This window comes from Ambystoma mexicanum, chromosome 2q (genome assembly GCF_040938575.1).
Source record: "Ambystoma mexicanum isolate Mex_15411 chromosome 2q, UKY_AmexF1_1, whole genome shotgun sequence".
Classification (NCBI taxonomy): Eukaryota; Metazoa; Chordata; class Amphibia; order Caudata; family Ambystomatidae; genus Ambystoma; species Ambystoma mexicanum.
In genome coordinates, this window is record NC_090924.1 from 760622060 (window position 1) to 760638884 (window position 16825).

A 16825-nucleotide genomic window follows, 5' to 3' on the forward strand; every position below is an offset into this window, starting at 1 on the left:
CTAGGTCCCTCAGTTACTGTGACCATTCGCAGATGTTATTAGATATGCTACTTTTCATTCTGACTCACAATACATTTACGTTTAACCAGATCTGTGGAACTGCCATGGGCACTGCAGTGGCCCTAACCTTTTCCAACTTGTACATGGGAGCATGGGAAGAAAGTCTATTTTCTAATGAAGAAAAAAAGAGGTATACCACCAAGGTCATTCTTTGGCAAAGGTACATTGATGACCTCTTTACCATATGGAATGGCATGGAGGTGGAATGGATGGACTTTTTCCATATGCTAAATCAGGAACATTTCAACCTAAAGTTCACCGAACATCATGAGAGATCCGAAGTTGTCTACTTAGACATCAAAGTCAAAATTGTGAAGGACACCGTCACTACGGAACTATACAGGAAGGATACAAGTACTAATGTGGTTTTACATGCTACAAGTGCACATCCCACCTGCCTCAAGAATAGCATTCCGTACAGTGAGTTCCTCAGAATCAAAAAGAATTGCAGTGAAAAGACGATTTGGGAAAGCAATGGCAAAAAGGCTGCTGCAAGATTCCTGGCAAGAGGATATAGAAAATGTACCATCAATAAAGCATATGATCGAAGTTGCAGTAAAACCAGGGAAGATTTGTATGAGAGAGAGAGCGAGAGAGAGAGAGAGAGAGAGAGAGAGAGAGAGAGAGAGAGAGAGAAGGGTGTGAGTGGGAAAAACCCACACACAATCTGGATATGATCATGCATTAGAACTGTGTGGCCACTTTCAAATATGAATGTAATTGAGATATGAAAAGTAGAGGAGCTGCAAGCTAGTATGTAGTGTGCAGCAATTGTATCTTTGTGCCAAAATATAATGTACCTTTTTTGTATATTTTATATTATGTTATATGTTGCAAAAACCCTTTCTTTTTATTTTACTTTTAATGGCTTTGTATATGAGTGAATGCTCAATCATGTTTTTATAGTATGTTATATGTTTACGGATGTACTGATGAAATGTATTTACTCATTTGGTTTAGTTCTCTACAGAATATACAGATGATGCCTTCAAAGATACAGATTAAACATGCTAGAAGGAAGGAACATTTGAAGGGAAGTAAAGATTAAAATCTATAAATGTTCACACTGATACAAACTGATACAAATTTCTTGTGACTTCAATATATTAATGTGTTAGAGATCAAGTAAATCAAAATATTCAATTTGAAAGAGAATCAATGTCAACTACTGAAGTGAATGGAACCAATCACATTTCAAGTCATACTAATACTAGAAAAACTACATCGATTGAGTTATCACACAAACAAAAACAACAGTTTGTTAAACAAAGAAAAACAAAGAAAAACAGGTACTTCTTCCCTTGTAAGAAACAGGATTAAGAGCATTCATAAAAGAATGTTCCACTCTCGAGTCATCTAAAATCTTTTGAGAAGTGTGAAGTTAGATTTAAGGCATGTGGTAAAGTGTTTTTGCACACACAAAAAAGTAAAAGGAATAATCATAAAAACTTTTCATATGAAAAGTGAATTGTTCATTTTAGTATTGAACAAATTAAGCAAATTAATTAAGGACACCAAGCCATTCTATAAAAAAGTTCAAATTATGTCTCTATACTTGATGTTGAATCAACAAACAAGAGCAGTGAAGGTCATTTCTCATATCTAACTGTTGCAGAAGGGAATAGTTTGTATGAACATTATACTCTTCATCCTCTACACTCACAAGAAGTGATGGATGACAGTCTAGGATTACATCAAATAAAGCAAACAAAAGGTGCACCTATCAGTGTCTGGCAAAAAACCTTAGAAGCTTGTTGTTTCCCTATGCTTTTTCCCACTGGAAAAGGAGGCAGATTGGATGATCATAAAGTTCTGATTTCTTCTTCAAAATATCGTTGGATACACATGTACTCTGAAGATTCAAGGTTCCACACCAATATTGAGTATGGGCCTCATTACGAGGAGGGCAGTAAGGGGTTAACAGTGCCAGTAAAGGTGCCAGAGCCGTTAACCCCTTACCGCCCTATTACAAGGGCCGCTTGCGAGACCCGCTCAGGACACCTGGTTTTATCAGACATCCTTAGCGGGTCCCGCGAACGGCCCAGCATGCTAACAACGGGCCCGTCATTAACGGGCCCATTGTTAGCATGCTCCCCATTCCCGTTGAGCCCTATGGATGCTCAAATGGTAATGGGTTTAGACCGGGTCCGGGTTCCCTGAATGGGGAAATACCGGGCCCTCCAAGGTCGGAATGGCCCGGTATTTCTGCCTTTAGGGAAGCCAGACCCAAGTTTGGGGGTAGCCATGCCCTTATTAAGGGCATGGCTACCTCCAAACTCGTAATGAGGCCCTATATTTTTCACGTACTCTATGGAAGTGAATGTTCAAAAATATGCTATTCTGTTGCTCATACACTTCAGACAGGAACTAGTTTTCAAATGCTTCAGCAAGGGAGATGCTGCAACAGATAAAACAAACAAATTAACTTTGAGAAGGAAAGAATTGCCACCATGAGAGCAACTAAGGAATATTGGAACAAAAGACATTCTGAAGTTAGATGTATGCTCAGAAACATGGGCTCTCCAACTTGGTTTGTGACTTTATGTTGTGCTGAGTATGGTTGGGATGATCAAGCAGAGTGGATTTGTGAAAGTAATCCAACTAAACAAGGGATAGTACACATGACACCAGCAGCATTGGGCACCAGTGACCCTGTAAGTATATCTCGATTCTTCCAACGCTGATTTTTAGCAATGTTACATTTCATAGGGATTAAAGAAAATGGTGCACTAGCCAACATATACATATGCTGTTGTGGATTAAAGATGCTCCAGACTTTGGTAAATGAAAGTGATAGCTGTGTATTGGAATTTATTGAAAAATAGATTACTTGTTCTATCCCTGATTAACATTACTTGATCTTTCCGCAGCTCCTGGAACTGTTGATCATTCTCTTCTACTAGCGCTCTCTCTTATTTTGGTTTTGATGGGTCTGTTCTTTCTTGGTTTAGATCATACCTGTCCCAGAGGACTTACCCAGTCTCCCGGGCAGGGGCCTCATCTGACACATCTCTGCTCACTAATGGTGTTAACCAAGGCTCGGTCCTTGGTCCTTTTCTCTTTTCTCTCTATACATCTCCACTTGCTGTAGTTATCTCTTCTTTGTCGCTGTCCCATAACCTTTATGCTGATACCACTCAACTTTTTCTATTGTTCCTATTCTTCTCCTTAGACATCCACAATAAGCTCACTTCCTGTCTTCTTGCCATTAAATCTTGGATGTCAGCTCACTTCTTCGTACTTAATTCCACTAAAACTGAGGTACTTTTCTTTCCCGCTAATACTATTCTACCTCCTCTTCCTCCCTCATTCATATAATTTCCTCCACTTCAGTCACCTATCTCTCCTACAGCCCATAACTTGGGATTTGTTAAGAGGAAGACACCTGGGCACTGTAATGTTGCTAAAAGCCTTTATTATCTAGTTCTGACTAATAAGGCCCCCCAGTTCAGCAAGTACTGCCACAGATCAGCCAGCAGCTCTCCAACTGACTATACATGGAATCCTTACAAATATAAACATGATACACTTAACAATGGTGGAACCTCCATCTGGCAAGGCTCCATGTGCACATGCAGCACTCTGCCTGATGTCACCAAGTTCCACTCAAGTCAACATCATAACACATCTCCATCCTTTTATACTGCCACACACAAACACACTACACTCAACTCAAATACACACTGTAAGACATCTCCCCCTTCAATACACTGCACATTCACACAATGCCCCTTTTAACAACCACAACTCTGTTTTACTTCCACACCTCACCACCGGATACACAAACAGCTCCTTTTAACACAGCAACCACCCTCACAGAATCGGATAACAGAGACTCCCCTTTCCTCTGAATCACTCCCTTCTTGATCCTTACCAGATCGTCACATTTGATCCTCAGTTCCTTCCTGCCCCTCCTCAAGTTCTCTCAGGTCAACCAAACCTCCTTTGCCTTCTCCACCATCTTCCGCACACCGTCCACCACCAAATCAGATTCTCTACATCTACCTAACCACGGTGGACTCTCTGTGGTATTGGGTTTATGATCTCGCATCAATTCAAAAGGCCAAAAGCCTGTCGTTGAATGCAGAGACATACGCAGAGCACATAATCTCTCCTGGATGGCAACTTTTATATCATACCCACACTCTTGGGCCATACGTATGCTCTCCATCACACACCTATTAATTCTTTCCACCATACCATTGGTCTCTGAGTGGTATAACGCCGATCTTTTTTGCTTCAATCCACATTCTTGCAAATACTTAATAAAACACCCTCCAGTGAATTGTGTACCATTATTCGTTAGAATGCTCCCTGGCACACCTTCCCTCGCAAATGCTTCATGAAGAACAGCAACCATGCTCTCTCCCGATATGTCCTGAACAATCTTGAACTCACACCATCTAGAGAACAAGTCCATGATGAGGACAATAAACGTCCCCCTGCCATAACCAAGTTCTACCGGGCCCAAAATATCCATGGCCAACTTCTTCTTTGGGCACTATGCCTTTGGAATTGACAAGTACCATTTCCATGTCCATGTCCTCATAACCAGCAATCGATGTTACTTTCAACCTTGACAAACTATCTGCTAAGACATTCTCCCTTCTAGATACCACTTGCATCTGAAAACGATGACATTGCATTCTGGTGAACCATCCAGACACCCTCCTCGACACCTTGTCCAATCCCTTATTCTCAAAAATTACCTTAAGAGGCTTATGGTCCTTTCCAAATAATAAAATCAGTCCCCCATACAAAATTCCTAAATCTCTCCACAGCACAGTAACATGCCAACTCTTCCTTCTCCAAGACCGAATATCTCGTTTCTGCTCCTGTTAACGTTCAAGATGCATGAGCGATTATTTCATCAGTACCATCACCTTAACCTGTGACAACACAGCACCAATGCCTCCATCGCAAGCATCAACCGTAATCACACTTGTCCGTCTTGTATCATAACACGCCAATGGGTGCGCTAAATCAGTCTCTCTCTTTATTCTTAGAAATTCCTCTTTACATCTCTGACTCCATACAAATTTGACACCCTTCTTTAGCATCTTCCTCAACTCAATAACCTTGGCCGCATAGTTTTCAACACATTTTTGATACAACTCTGCCATCCCTAGAAATGACCTCAATTCTACCTTATTGGTGGGGTGCTTCACTTCCTTAATGGCATTAACCAAACTTTTTTTTGGTTTGACACCACTACCTATCACCTCATGTCCCAAATACTGTACTTGGTTCACCTTAAACAGACATTTCTCTTCCCTCAGAGTAATTCCCTTCTCAACACAGTGTTTAAGACTGACCACCACAAACAAGCACATTGTCTTGAAAACAAAAGACGCCCTTCACACCGCTAAAAAGTCTGTCCATACATTTTTGAAACACCAACGAGACCGACACCAAACAAAAAGGCATCCTCTTAAACTGGAAAACCCCTTCATGCGTGACAAATGGCGTAAGTTTTCGACATCCTTCCTATAACTTCACCTGATGGTACACTGACGCCATATCAAGTTTCGAGAATACCTTTCCACGCCCTACTCTCGCTAACATCTCTCCCATATTTGGAAGCGGATGTCGGTCGAACCAACAGGCACTTGTTCAGCTCATGCAAATCCACACACAGTCTTAGTTTACCAGACCCTTTTTTTACCACCACAGAAGAAGTCCAATCCACAGCCCCTGCCTTCTCAATAATGCCCATCTGCAGTAATTTATGCAGTTTTTCTTAACTCCTTCTCTTAAAACCAAAGGTACCGACCATAACATAGCCACAACTGGCTTACTTCTCTTCCTCAGAATTATTTGATGTTGGATCCCTCTTATCTTTCCAACACCCTTCTTAAAAATATTGGGGTGGTCCTCCACTGACATACACCCCACCTGTAAAACTTGATCAACTTCGTTGGGATCTAATTTTGTCTTCAAATGTCTTTGTTCCCTCCATCCCAACAATGTAAGACCCTTCTTGGTTACATATACTTTTCATACACTGTGGCGGCCTTCAAATTCAAATTTTCCAACACAATGCCACAACAACTCAATCCTGTCCTGATTGCACCCTCCAGGGCTGATTTCAGGCTTAACTAACTTCCGTACATCTCCATTTAAATCTCTTTCAAACACCTCCCAAGACACTAAAGTAATTTTAGATCCTGAGTCCGCCATCATCATGACTTCACAACCATCGACCTTAATGCATGCATACGGGTGCTCACACTCATCATCACCCTCTCCATTACCTACAACATTCATAGTGTTCACAGTTATGTTTTTGACATGACAGGACTCTTCTTCATCCGAAGATCTTCGTTCACCCTCGTCGTTGACATAAAATACCCTCCTCTGGGTGGATTGACCAGATTGGTAATTCTTACAGCAGTTTGCAAAATGCCCCTTTCTCTTGCATTTAGCACATGTGGCTTTCCTCCCAGGACATGCTAGTGATGCTGCAAAATGGCTGCTACTTGCACACCGGAAGCATAACTTTTCCTCTCTTCTCTCTCCTTTCTGATTGCTCCCTTGTGTGCTTTTGATCTCTACTCCACCACGGACACCTTGTTTGACTTTTCCCTTCCTCTTCTCTTTGACTTCGCTGACATTTAACACCTCTGGTTTCTATTCCTTTGTCTCACTGTTCTCTTTCTTTGACAATTTAGCTACGCATGCCAATGAATACTCTACTCTTGGTGCTATGTCCAACACCTCGTCAAGTGTCGGCTCATCCCTTAACCACAATTCTTCACAAATGTTATTCGAACTGCAACGAGTCATAAATTGGTCTTGTATGTGTTCATCAAAAGAGTCAGGCAACTTTCAAGACAATGCCAAGTGACGGAAAGCAGTGACATATTCATCCACAGATTCCCCTGCCTCTTGCATTCGCATGCTAAAATTGAAACGTTCCAAAATTGTGCTGGTTTTGGGAATGAAGTGCAGATCAAGTCTAAGAAGAGCATCCTGAAGTTCATTCGCAGAATTGCCTGCACCATAACTTGACTTCAAAAATCCTTTGCCCCTCATATCCGAGGAAATGCATCAGTAATGCCACCTTCCTATCATTGGGGTATGAATTGCTGCAAGCAGCCTTCATATAGTGCATAAACCTCTTCCTCCATTGGGACCACATTATCTTTGCTCGTCCTGGTGTGGGCATAAACATGAGTGGACCATTTATGCCAGACATTGCCATCTTTTTAGACAACAGTGAATCTGACAGTTACTTATAATATACTTCTGATTTCTTCTTCATTTGCTGTTCAATATGTCACACCCCTCGCTGGAGTGACAGCGACTTCGGTGATGCCCTGCTTGACACCTAGATTTGTATACAGCTCCACTGTTTCTGCCTTGCTGATTTGATTTGCTGCTTGACACCTTGTTGCTGCTTTACTACTTTGCTCCTTGCTCCTATCTTTGCAAGCTGTGCTGATTTAGTGTTTAATGCCTTTCCCAGCTGTGCTGATTTACAGGGTAATTCATGGAATAAATGTGCGCCGAAAAGGGAGTGCAAGCGTGAAAATCGCAGCCCACGCAGCCGTTCATCGATTCATGGAATACACTGCGCGTGTAAACCCTGGGATGTGCGCCAAATCCATGGGTGGTGCACACGGGCGCACACGTCACTAAACGCACAACGTGTAGCGCACACAAGAAAAGGGGGCGGAACACGGGGCGTAACATGCAGAATGGGGAACAACGCGTGAAAATATGGGCGTTACAGGGGAAGTGCTGCAGGTAAATGCTTGCAACGCCCACACGTGCGCTAACAACATGTATTCATGGAATCGAACAGGGGAAACCTGTGCGCCAAAAAAGCTGCGCAATAAAGAAACACGTACGCCAGCAGGAAGCAGGCGTAAGTGGCCCCGCGCAGCATAAAAGTGCGCGCAAACAACAAACAAGCTCATACGCTACGATGAATATACCGTTCCTCGCAGCAGTGGTCGTGGGATACCGCAGGAGGAGGAGGATAGCCAGGCCCTGCATTCTTTTACCCAGGAACAGCCTTTTTGGGATGCATGATGACCAGGTCTATGGGAGGTACGGGGTTTCCACCCCATATCATCCTAGAAATGGTTGCTGAGTGGGAGGATGAACTCACATCACCTACCCTGTGTTCCCAAGCACTGAGCCCCTTGGAAAAGGTGCTCAATGTACTGCATTTCTTGGCTACTGGGTCATTTCAGCGGACCAGTGCCATAGTTGGGGGTGTCTCACAGGCCACGCAGTCACGCTGCCTACACCAGGTGTTGGCGATCATGACTGCACGCCCCTCAGTCCGCAGGCACATATACATGCCCAGAACACCTGCAGAAAGGCAGGCCGTTGTCCAGGACTTTTACGGGGTGGCACACTTCCCCAAAGTGCTAGGTGCCATTGATTGCACCCATGTGGCTCTACGTCCTCCCAGGGCCACTGAGCACATCTATCGAAACCGCAAGCACTGGTATTCCACCAACATGCAGGTTATATGTGATGCCAAGGGAATCATCACCTCAGTATATGCCAACTATCCGGGGTCCAGCCATGATAGTTTCATATTCTGAATGTCACCCCTAAACCGGGACCTGGAAGCTGGGAGGCATGGTGACACATGGCTAATTGGTGAGTACAAATGCCTCTGCACATGCATGCATGTCAGACACTGAGAAATGGGAAAATCCAACTAATGACAACCATTATCCCCTCCCCGGGGGACAGTGCCTGCCCTCTGAGCACCTACATGAGGATGCCAATACGGAACCCCACCACACCACCTGAGGTAAGATACAACACAGCCCACATTGCAACCCGGGGCATAGTGGAGCGCACATTCGGAGTGCTGAAGTCACGCTTTCGCTCCCTTGACCGCTCTGGTGGGCAGCTGCTATATTCGCCCCCAGTAGTGTGCAGGATCATTGTGGCAGCATGTGTCCTGCACAACGTTGCAACTGGCAGTGCGTGCCGGTGGACATGGTGGTGCCCCCACATCCCCAACCACATGCACGGCCGCTGCACATGGGAGGTGAAAGGGTATGTGGTGAGGCAGCCCGTACCCAGCTTGTGGCAAATTTCTTCACTTAAAATCCCACCCAGGCAGAGTGCACACAGGCCTGGCACATACCAGATGACAATTTATGATGATGACAAAAGGGATAGTCAACTGTCACAACCATACAACCCTGAGATTGTTTACCTCGAAGTGCTACATTGTGTGCATCCCTAGCTACTTAAACACACCCAATGCTGTTTCAGTAAAAGGCACACATTCATGCAGCATGAAGGACTACCCGCTTGCAAAATACTACAACCAAATAGTGGCATGTCACCCAACCCCTGCCTAACCCCATCTCAGTTACCCAACACACCATGGCATGGCATGCTATGTGAAAAGAACCAAATGAATGCACAACACATGACACACTTGTAACAAAGTGCACTGTCCCAAATGGAAACAGGCCAGAGACAATTTCCTCTCACTAATGAAAAAGAAACAGCACACATGAACAAATACTTACCAGCAAGACAAAACATTACTACAGGATCCAACAGTGACAACGTATGACAGTAAAAAATGAAAGAACTACAAGTGTCACAACCTTTGACCACACATTGACCCCTCCTAACTGCAGTGTGTTGCTGGTAGGCAAATGTGGCAGTGTACTGCATACAACATGAACTGCATCTGCAATGGAGACAGGCTTGTTAAGACATGAAGAAGCTACATGTATATATGCAAAAAGTCCTGTATGTAATACAATATACAAATCAACCATGCAGTGGATAAATCAACACCAATCCCCACTAGCAATGTATACACAATTTGGACTTCAGACTGCCCACACAACTTATGGGAGCCCGATGCCTCTGTGTAAGTTACTGTCACTTGGTCACACCCTTGGCGAGCCCACTGAAAGAGGAAGCAGGAGGAGTGTGTGTGTCAGGAACCCAAGTTCTGAACCCAAACACAGGACAATCATGCATGTGCCCAGCTGGAATACACAGTGGATTCCTACGGGAGCCACACAAAGCAACACACTGTAACATGAATTTACAATCTGAAAGAAAATGGTTATCAACAAAAAAGTAAATGCAAATTAAATAAAGAAAAAGGAAATAAAAGTAAATGAAAAGTAAACAAAATAAATAAAATGACAAAGTAAACATCAGAATACAATTCAAATAAAAAAATTAAATGAACATTTAAAAAATCTAATTAAAAATGAAATGAAAATGAAAATAATAAATAGAAAAAAGAAGAAGAAAAAAGATAATCAAAAAATGAAATTCTAATTCTAATTTGCAATTCGGAATGAAATATAAAAAAACAAAATAAAAAAATAAAAAATATTGTAAAAAAAAAGAAAAAAGAAAAAGAAATAATGACCATGTGTCGACAGGGGGGGGCACCCACCAGGAGGGAGGAGGTAGAGGGTACACCCCAACACCCACATGCGTAGATTTTGAGAAAAAAAAAACTCCATAGGCTCATGGCCTGCACGGCTACCCTATAGTGGGAGAACTGCCGTCGCTGTCATCACCCTATGGTGGTACATTAGAAGGTGTGTGTGATATGGGAGGCAGACCACGCAAAGCCCTGGCATGCTCCTCCATGGCAGCAAGCATGCAGGTCTGAAAGGTTTGGTTCTGCAGGATGATGGTACAGAGATCCCCATGCAGCACCTCACGGGTAGCATGGATTTCTGCCTGCAAGGCCTCGCGTGATGCCTGGATCTCCTCACGGGTTGCCTGGAGCTCAGCTGAGAGTGTGCGTGTTAGCTGCTCCAGCTGCTGTTATGACCTTGTACTCTGGGACACCTCAAGTGCACACAGAGTACTTTTGAGGGACCTGTGTTCTAACCTCAGGGCATCCCTGTGGGCCTGTGTCTCTGCAGATATGGCTGTGCGCAGAGACTCCAGTCCAGCCCATCGGTCCCTGTTGGATGCCAACATGTTCTTCCTGTGTGAGCGGCACATGGATCTGTTGCCTGCTGCTGGAGCTCCATCTGCCTTTCACGGGGGAGAATGGAAGTGGCCACCCTATCCACGGCCTGAGCCATCATCTCACACAATGCCCCCTGTTGTGCTGCAATAGTATACATGGAGTTCTCCCACACAGTATTTCCTGGTGGCCACGGCCACCGCGTTGGCGGGCACCACACCTGTTTGGGGCAAGGTGATATGCACCTTGCTGTGCTGGCACTGCCTGAGGCTGCACAACTGCATTCCTCCTTTGATCTGCTGGCCCAGGAACAGGAGAAAATATAGTGGAGTGTGACCCTGCATCCGTAACCGCCACAGGAAGACTTTTCAACACTGAATGCCCCATAGAGGGATCTACCCCCAGTGCAGGTTGGTTGGACAGAACAGCATCCCTGCCAGAAACAGTCACCTGCCACGGGACATTTGTCTCAATGTCAGATTCAGCACCTGAGGCATAGAGGTGTTCAGAGGTGTACCCAGAGACACCTGTGGACAGGATGGTCTGCAGGAGTAATTGATTTTCACCCACCACCACCCCACGTCCTCCACTGGTGCCTGGTTGGGGCTGTGAGTACTCCTGCCCCTGCGCCATCTATTCCTCCTCAACAGCATCTAGTACCTCATCACGTGCAAAAACATAAAAGAAAAGTAATGAAGACAGGCATGAGCAGCATAGCCCACACACATAGGCATCATGATGTACACATCGAATACATAAATGACACATGTCACACATGACAATAATTCTGGCATGCATGCACTGGCAATGAAGTGGAAGGGGAGCCAAAAAGGAGACACTGAGGACTCAAAGATGGAAAAGCAACACATGTGCTGCATGATGCAACAAAGCCAGTGTTTACAAATACAGTGATGGCAGGCACATGGATACATCAATGGTTGGTCACTTGGACATGAGAGAAGTCATTTGGCATGTTCAACATTTAAACAGGGCCCCGAAGTGATCGTGTGCAGGGCATGTGTAGGTTCACAATAGTCAATCAGCCTGATTGATGAAATCATTCCCATAATAAGTAAAGAAATTTGGACCATTGTGGGGTGAAATCTATGTCTGAAGTATGGTGAATTTGGGGCCGGACGTCACAAAAATGTCTGTTAATCATGCAAATGATTCCATCATTCAGGCAAAATGAACAGGAAAACAGTATCAACAATGCTGTGACATGATGGCAGTTGAAGGGGAAGTGCAGTAATCAGGTACAAATTGTTAACTGCGGTCAGAAGGGATACTGTAAAACCCAAACCCAAGGCATGGGAATGGTTTGGAGGCACCACATGGGTGACCCATAGTAGTCATGACTACACAGGCTCCCCTGGCACTCAATCAGAACACATCACCCAAGCAACATACACATGGTTTGCACACACATGCATGGCCACTCACCGGACATTGCCTCAAGATCTGGTAGGTCTTCCACACCTTGGATCTGATCCTCTGTGATGAAGCCTCCTGCAATTGACTCATGTTATGTGAGTACTTCCTCCTCTGGTGGAGACCCACTGCCAGTCACCAGAGTAGAGGCATGATTGGAAGCCAGCTTGTTTTTTGCTCTGCGTTTGAGGTCATTCCACCGCTTAGAGCAATCATCAGCTGTGCGCCTCACAAATCCAAGGGAACTAATCTGTTCCACGATGCACTGCCAGTGGGCTCTACGTTGAGCAGTCCTAGTCTTGCACCCTGCAGTCACCAGCATTTCACGGCCATGGGCCGACACGTAGCCCACAAGTGCGTTCATTTCCACATCATTGAAACTCTGCTTCCTTCACGTGCCGGAGGGGGGAGCGTGTCTGGGGTCCCAACCTGTACCGCAAGAGCACCCTTCTTCCTCTTGAGAGGTGGTGCAGACCCTGAGTGGCTGACGCCACTCTGGTCCGTAGGGGCTGAAGCGCAGGTGGACTGGGCACTGGAAGGAGCCAAAGGCACGATGACCAAAGGTCTCACTGCAGGCATAGGCTGCTGGGTGATGTTGGCAGGACCAATGTTGGTGTGATGGTCTTGGACCAACACTGTCCCGGCTGGGTGACTCGGAGCTGGGGTGGATTGAGCTGCAGCTGCCCCTGCAGCCTCCTCACCCTGGCACTTGGGGCAGCAGATGACATTGCTGCCCCAGATCCATGTGGCCTGGTGACAGCAACTTTCACCGCCACACGTGGCTTTGACTTGGTGACACGGAAGTCGGCCTGTGAGTCATCCCGTGCCAATTCAGTGAACAATATGGGCCGGGTTGACAGGGCCTGAGCTGGGATGCTGTCAGATGCATCTCCCCGACCCATTGGGGGGGCATAGGTCTCCCTGATTGGTCCTCCACACACTGGCCTCTTGGACCACCCAGCACATCCTGGCCACGTCCCCTACCGCGGACACCTCTTGGAGGTCGCCCACCTATGCCTCCCTTACGACTTGGTCGCCTCCCAACCATGGCACTGATGTTCTTGTGCGAATGAGAGGTGCAGTAAACAATTGTCCTGGGCAATTGGGATGAAGGGGGCAGGGTACTAGATGGAATACATAACCTAGTGCTCTAGCAAGGCTGTCTGTGACCCCTGGGGGAAGATGACTGGTCACACAATGCTCAGGCACCCTGAAAACAAAATTTAATGTGCACGCGACACCTGGTAGCCCACGTGCGTGGAATAAAGGACCTGCACTATGCTGTGGCACCCAGAAACACAAAAATAAGTATACGCGTGGTACACGCAGGCTACAATGACCTTTGAATGGGTACGAGACATACGGGGGCAACCACAGTTGAAAAATATGTGCGTGACTCACCGCCGGGAATAAGAACGTGAAAAAGACACGCGTGTGCACTGTGAAGATACTGGTGGGGGGTGCCTGTACTTCCGCTCTCTATATGGTAGAGGAGAGGCACAGAGGACCCCAGCCAAGATTCTCAAGCGGTAGCAATGGACAAGCAATCAAGGCCTAGCTTCTCCGGAGGTGATGCAGGATGGTTCTTAAGTACAGTGTAGTCCCCCAAAAGGAATGTCCACACACTGTATTACTGAAAACACAGTCTTTATATAATTAATATTCAAAGGTATGTACACAATCACAATAACACACTTTGTACTCGGAAATCAACAATGTTAAATATATACAATTCTAAAGTGGTACCACCAATGTTATCGAATCTCATTAAAGTGCATCAACTGTACGGTTAAAATGTCACACAGATTAATAACGAGGACACCAGCAATAGAGATAGGAAGGAATGTAAGATGGTTGAAAAAATAGGCAGAATGCTGGCCTATACCGATAGACACAGTTCTGTGTGAAGATCCCCCCACCTGGGAAACCTGTAAAATAAATATATATAGCACAAGCCCAGTCCATATATTGTTCAATAGCCTTATTTCCTTCTATTAAGGTTTTACCCCCCCAATGTACCTGGTGGAGTAGAGTTCTTCGAAGACGTGTCGAAGGATCATTCTTGAGTGACTCCCTTTAAAGCAGGAGCCATGGATCGTCGAGAGGCGTCAAAGATGGTGAACTTGTCGTCGTCGGCGGCGGCGGCGATGAGAAGTTCAAGGGTGCCGAGACCCCAATGTCGATCCAGGCGGTGCTCGTCAGCGACGTCCTTCGAGGATGAGGTGTGCGGGGCACCTCGGCGATATATTGTTCAGGACCGCAAAGAGTTTCGGAAGAACTGTGGCCCAGCAAGGGTGTCAAGTCGTTGAAGTCTTTGTGGCCTTCAGGTGGCGGGAAACCCACCGGCGGATTCTCCTCGGCGCGTTGGTCGTCCTCGACTTTCTCCGGCGGGACAAAGCGGTCGACGTTGCGGACAAGGGAGTCCTTGGATTCAAATGTTCTTAGGCAAAGGAGCGGGCGGCACCGGTCGTCGGCGGCACGGCGTCAAGTGGTCCCAACGGCTGTGCAACACCACTTCAACGGGCCTCCAGCGGTTACACAAACCTGCGAACCCTGGTCGACGGCAATAGACTTCGACAGCGGCGAAGTCCGGGTGTTTTGCTTCGTTCTCCTCAGCGGTCCCGTCTCGGTTCGGCAGCCTTTCGAGGGTCTGACTTCGAGGGAACTTCGGCAAAGGTTAGCGGTGCTCGATGGTCCCTTGGAGTACGGGAAGAGGGTGCCTTACCAGGTCCTCTCTCGGATCAGTCCTTGACGAGTTCGGCAGCTTTCAGATCAGGTCGAAGCAAATCCAACAGCAAGTCTTCGTCTTCCAGCTGGGCGTCGAGGATCAGCAGTTCCAGTTACTCTTCAAGTGTAGACACAGCTTCTGAACGCTTCTGAACGATTTCCAGTGGTGAGAGGTCCCCAGATATACTATCTTGTCTCTCATCCACACTGCTGGGTCACTCTCAGCAGCCAATCATACAGAAGGGCATTCATGCAGTCAGTCAGCCAATCAGGCACACAGTGCATTCAGACCATCCTCCTCCCTCTCAGACACTCACAACAAGGAATGTGGATTGGGACAAGTACCCAGCCATTCAACACTACACACTGCATTCAGGCCAGTTTCGGGCAGGGCTGTCTCAGTCTTTGTCTCTCATGCCAGAAACCAGACAGCCACAACAAGAAGTGCATATTGGTCACACACTCCATTCACCCAGGTCCCACCCACAGGAGGTACCCACACCATACAATCACTGGGAAGGCTCTTGCTAGTCTGGCTGGGCCTTCACAACAGCACCATAGATGGCACTTCCACCCAACAGCCAGTCAGGGGGAAGGGACAGAGTAAGGGCTTCCCAGGACCTTGGGAAAACAAGGTAATAGGTAATAGAAAGCAAGAGGCCACAGGGGCCATCTTGCTTTCCCACAGAAATCAACTGATTCCAATGGCAGGGCCTGGGGATCCCCAAAATGGAGGATACTCAGCGCACCTGTCAAAGTCAGCATGGAGCTGCCACCAGCCTATACCCTGCTCTGCGGGCCACCCACAGGTGCCCAAAATCATACACTAGGGGCACAGGGTTGTACCCCCACCCGCGGGTGCCATAAGGGTATCCCACGGGTCTGTTCACCAAACCAAAAGAGAGAGAGCTGCACCGCCAGGAGTCCCACATGAACTCCTGCATGGAAAATATGACAGAACACACGATAAAAAGGCAGTAAAGGACAAGGATACGGAGGCCCTGTCCCTCTAATGCATTTCCAGCATCACATGCATGTCGGCAACACCCCTGCCAAAAGAAGAATTGAACGCTGTCTGAGTATACAAGGAGTACGAACTGGAACCGTTGTGAAGTAATCGCATGTGAACCGACAAGTAGTACAAGAATCACCTGCTCACTCTCCACAAAAAGCACGTACAAGAAAATGGGGTCCTACGCGTACCTTTTAACCCTGCCCACATGTGCCATGTAACTTACGCGCTTACGCGCTAAGGGCCTTTCCTCCAATTACACGCAGTGACACCCGGACGTGCAGTTTTTGCACGTGTAGAATCACTATGCACCTGTGTGGACGGAAACGCACATGTGCATTACGTCACAGACGCACTTATGTGCTAAGGGCCTTTCCTCGAATTAAATGCTGACATGCAGTTTTTTTCACGTGCCAAATCACTCCATATCAAGCTGGCCACGCGACAACACACGGAAGACCACGCCCCTCTCCAGAAGGCAATTTTCCAGCCCCCCAGAGCCCTGAGCCTGCTCCCACCTGCCATCTGCTGCTGCCTGCCTGCCTGCTGGCCATGTGCCCTGCTATTTGGTGCCTGCACGTCAGCCATCTGCAGTGGTCCAGTTGCTTTGACCACCCCTGCTGGAACAGTAGACTCCCGACTGAAGTTCCATCGCTCCA